Here is a 5,548-nt window from a genome sequence, read left to right as displayed (position 1 = left end):
TAGTTCACATTTATATTATTTTTATTCTAGTCTGGATGCAGGCACTGCCCCAACCTTCAAACAAATCCTTATTTCATTCTGTACTTGACTGAAACCCCATGTGTACCTGCCTAACTTAGTGAAAGCCCAGGTGAACTTTAATTATGTGATCACAACAATAACTTGACTTTCATGTTAATACCCAGTAATATCTGTAAGACTGTGTATCTAAACCCTCTTAATCAGTACACTCCAAAACTACAGATCAAAGTAGAAAGAAAAACCCCAGAAACCCAGTTAGGCTCCATTTTAACTTTGGCAACATAGCAACTTTGGAGACTTTCACTATGTAACAATTTAATGAGTGTTTCACTTTCACATGACAATGCCTTTTCAAAAATGTGTGCTTCTATTGTCATCACCTGTGCATATCCTGGTAGTATTCACCTTCTCCGCACAAGTCAGTCCTGCCCTGCAGTGGCTGTCAGCTAAGAAAATCTCCCGTGCTTTTCTAAAATGCCTGACTCAACCTGGAAAACAGCACGAGATGAAGGTGGGAAAAGAAGTTAAAGAGAATTATGAAGAGGGAAGCTGAAAAACATCCTGGAGGACGCGCCAGGTGAGACATTAGGGAATCCACCACCCTTTAATAAATCAGGAATGCAAAAGAGCGCCTTCACAGTGCAGCAATTTTGGAGTATGAGCCAATGCACCAGGAATGCAAAACTCTCTGCCGGCTCCAAATATAGAAATTTGGCAGAAGAACAAGCCAGTCAAAGAACAAAATAGAAGAAACAAGGTAAATTGTCTAGGTGCGATCTGGGATATCGAGTTGAAACCTCGAGTGATGTAAAAATTAGCCTTGCTCTGCTAACTGTAACAAAAGAATACTGATAAACTAGGCAAAGAGCTGTAAAGCAGGACGGACCTACAGTGGGGAGCTGTTAAGCATTAAAACTAGTGCACAGTGAAGGACACTACATGCGATAGGCTACAACAGCAAAGTCAAGGAAGAGACTCCTCCCTTGAAGAAACAGATCCACTTTGAGGAAGTACCTGCATGGGTCTGGGATGGCCATTTCCTCCAGTCTCTCCAAGACACAGCCATTTCCTTTAGCCTTGCCAAGGCATTGCCACGTCCTCCAACCTTGCCAAGGCATGGTCATTTCCTCCGGTCTCTCCCAGGCATGACCGTTTCCTCCAGCCTCACGAAGGCACGGCCGTTTCCTCTGATCGTTTCCTGAGCCTTGCCAAGACACAGCCATTTCCTCCAACCTCACCAGAGCATGGACATTTCCTTCAGTCTTACCAAGGAATGGCCTTTTCCTCCAGCCTCATAAAGGCATGGCTGTGTCTTCCAGCCTCACGAAGGCATGGACATTTCCTCCAGCCTTGCCAAGACATGGCCATGTCCTCCAAACTCACACGGCATGGTGTTGTGGTTTAATCCAGCCAGCAGCTAAAAAAGCAACCACACAGCCCTTTGCTCACTCGCCCTGCAGTGGGATAGGGAAGAGAATCAAAAAGAAAAAAAGGGTAAAACTCACGAGTTGATATAAAGATAGTTTAATATGACAGAAAAGGCAGATGATGATAATAATAATATACAAAGCAAGTGATGCACAACACAATTTCTCACCAGCTGAAGCTGATGCTCAGCTAGTTCCTGAGCTGCCCTGACTCCCAGCAAACCCCCAGTTATATATGGAGCATGACGTCATATGGTGTGCAATATCCTTTTGCCCAGTTTGTGTCAGCAGTCCTGGTTGTGTCCCCTCCCGGCTTCTTGGCATCCCCACCTTCTTGTTGGCAGGCCTGTATGAGAAGCTGAAAAGTCCTTAACTGCTTGGCAACAACTAAAACATCAGTGTGTTATCAACATTATTCTCATTCTAAATCCAAAACACAGCACTGTGCTAGCTTCTAGGAAGAAAATTAACTCTGTCCCAGTTGAAACCAGGACACACGGACGTTTCCTCAAAGCTGTGCAAACCACTAGAGTGCAGCAGTAACACGCACAACCACCTCCTGCAACAGCCGTAGCAGAACCAGATACTGGTAGCTGAAAAACTGCCTTCAGATGCACTTTCTCTCCAGGAAAATAGTTTAAGCTGGCAGCCTGTAAACTAAACCCAGCCCAATGCCTTTGTGTCACAGGACTCTAACGTCTGAATGCTCCTTATTGTACCAGGGCACTGCCATGAAGTTAAAGCCGAGTTGCCAATGCTCCCTGAAGCCCAATCACAGCCTCCTGCTCCCACTGCGGTAAAAGCCAGAGTGCCTTATTCCGATTGCTCACACGTACGTGTGCTTCTGGGCACTGAGAACGCAGGCTGCAACAGTAGCTGGGCTGCACGTCGTGCTCTTCACAGGAGAGTGAGGCTGTTCAGTTGATCGCTGCAGGGCGGTAAGGCGCGTGCAGGGAGGGGAGGGCAGAGAATAAACGAAACAAGCAGAGATCGCACTTTTGTTGTATCAGACTTGTCATTAGAAAGCAGCATACAGGCTGTAGATAATAGAACTTAACATATTATTAGCCCAGCAAGCAGTAAATTCACAGTCTTGCTATTTCAATGATTTAATGAGGGCAAAATACTAACCCCATCATACATTAGAATGAAATGCTCCCCACTTCAACTCCTTCTTGCTTCATTTTAAAAGTGTTTTATTACTTAATGAAGTCTTGGTGTTCTGCAATTAGTAGCCTCACACACCTCTTTGTTCTGGTTGCTACCAGGCTCAGTGGAGGTTAGTCTCTGTAAAAAATCTGACTACATGATCATAATAACCCTGGTGACTTTTAAAACACTTAAGCTGAGCTGTGGAGTTTCAACACAACTTTCTCTCCCCAGCACCCAAATCCATTAGCTACACTATCCATTAGCTGGGCTTCCAACGGGAGAGAAACCTGGGCGTTGAGGTATGGACTCAAAGCTTGGTCGCAGCCACAGCTGTCCCTTCTGCAGCAGCAACAGACATGAATTGAAAAGCACAAAACCCCCAGCAGAACAGCTCCAGGGGCTGCCAGCACCTCTGTTCTGAATGGGGAAGCAGCATGTGCTCACCGAGGTGCCCAGCTGCAGAAGATGAAGCTGTGAAATATATCTAGTGGAGCCTCTATCACACCAGCAATGAGAACATGAAGTTACCATGGCATGCCCCAGATTTTGTTCCTCTGTCATCAGTTTCCATATGCAGGAGCTGCTTTGGCTTGGGAGGCCATTGACTCGGCTTCTGGTTTTGCTGTTGTTCCAGGCGTGGCACAGAAATGAGAGCTTGTGGTGCCTTGGCTGGTGGTGGGCATTTCTTGGCTTCTGGTTTTGATGTAAAAAGCTCCATCTATGGCATCTATAGCTTTTCTGTCTGGCTCTGCCACTGCTGGGTGACTGGTGCTGGCTCCAGCATGGCTTTGCTCACTGCAGGTGGCAGAGGGGCTGCTTGCTTGCACTGCTGCTGGTTTAGCTGGGAGACCATCCTTCTGGCAAGCCAGAGACAGAGAAAAACATTATAGGAAAAAAGAAAATCCAATGTTTTTGAGGAAATAAAAAGTTGCACTTTTTTTTTTCCTTTTTGTAAAACAACAAACCAAGAGAAGAAAGAAAAGCAGCAGTGAAAGCAGCACTTTTCCATTAGAAACACAGGTGGCTTCATATTCATCCACATATAGGTGTTAGAACGAAGCAAACTTTGACAGCTCAGGATTGTTGTGATTTTAATGACTAATCCAGAGCAATGGAAAGGAGAAGATCCAAGATAAGTCTCTCTCTCACAAGCTTGAAGGCCAATAATTGACCCTCCCAAAATATCTTCCTTCTGTATATTCAACTGCTCAATGACCCTTTCATTACTCAGCCCTTGTCAGATGATCCCTTTTCCAGCCCTCAACCATGTCAGTATTGGTTTGCAGTCCAAACGCCTCTGAGGACACCAAGGTTGGTGGTCAGAATCTGTTTTGTCAGACACAGCATTCGTGCAAGGCTGTGAGGGTCCCAAAAATCTTCCCTGCTGCTCTGGGATTTACCCCTTCCTTTTCCTTCCCAGGGAATTTGTTCTATCAGCCAGAACATCTTATTAAATCAGATGCTCAGGACATACTAATCTTTTAAAATTTCCTCTTTCCATAGCAATTCAGCTAATGGAGCAGTTTTAGGATTATAATGCAAGGCAAGTTTGTATAATCTCGAGTCCTCTGGGCCTGATTCTCTTCCTATAATCACCTTGTGCAATGGTGTGATGCCATCAAAGTCACAAGAATGGCATAGGTATAACCAAGATTATCTCCATTAATCTGTGGCATTACACAGATGCAGAAAGAGTGGGAGAAGAAACAGTTTAACTCCTGGAGCCTGCAGCTCCTGAAATTTAATCTTAATTAATTCCATTTGCAAATGGAAGAGTCTGAAATTGCCATCACTGAACTGTAATCCTATGGTAAGTCATATTATGGCAAGTCTAATTAACAGTATTTAATAGATTCATCAGAATCAAACTTACTCAACCCACCAGTGAAGCAATAAATCAATGCAAAGACAGTGTAACTGTCTGTAACTGTAGACTTCGGAGTCAGAAAGGTCCTTATATACCCCAGGAGCCCTACCTCCTGGAGACAAGGGCCTGTGCTGTACATGGTGCCCATTTTTTTCACAGCTCCAGAACTGCCCAATTTGCAGAAACAGGTGTTTCTTCCTGACCTTTAGGAAAGAAAACTTCCAATTCTTAGGCATTTTCTATTTTAGCAGCAGAGGGCGGATGTCTTGGCCACACCTGAAAGCGAGTTCTTCTTCCAATGTTTTCCGAATGCTCTGCTCTAAAGCCCCATGGCTTCAGTCCTGCCAGAAACAACAAAAATAACGCAAGCAGAAAATTCACACAGAAATTCAAAATGTGGGACCTGAACCTCGGGGACATTCAAGGTCTTTTCTGACTTCTTTCGAAGTATAAAGCAACCTTAATCCAAACGCAAGTGATGCCCTGAGAACCTCCTTGTTGTACCAGGCACCTGCCTGACCACCATGCAGCTGATACTCCAGCAAGCTGGTATTTCATCCCCTTCCAAGAGTGCAGGGACACCTGAAATGAGGTCCAGCTGCTCCCTGCTCTCCAGCAGCAGGGCTGCAAAGATGAGCATGAAGCTAGGGTGCCCCCAGGTTGCTCTACTTTACAATTGCACATCCTGGTGTATGGGCTAGAAAAGGCTGATGACAGGCTAAACTCCAACAAGTTCATTCCTGAGCTAAGCAATTGAGAATTAGGCTTCTTTGATGTAATGGCTGACTGGAAAGTGTTCCTGTTGTGCCCAGTGGGTTTTCAATGAGGCAATCTGTTGTACTCGAGAAGCACAGTAATTCTGCAGAAGCAGTTAGTAATACATTTAGGCAGGGAATTAGAAGATTTTCAAGAAACAGTGCAGTGAGACTCTGGGATAAGCTGACAAATCAAAAAAAATTGGAATCAAAATATGTAACAAGTTTTAAGATGGAGGTTGGTGAATTTATGGAAGAGGTTTTATAACTATGACTGCAGAGTCACAGACTTAAGTCAGTGATTCAGCCATGTGAATCTCTTGAGA

The sequence above is a fragment of the Grus americana genome, chromosome 29, assembly GCF_028858705.1.
Source record: "Grus americana isolate bGruAme1 chromosome 29, bGruAme1.mat, whole genome shotgun sequence".
Lineage (NCBI taxonomy): Eukaryota > Metazoa > Chordata > Aves > Gruiformes > Gruidae > Grus > Grus americana.
Note: the sequence above shows the minus strand (reverse complement) of the source record.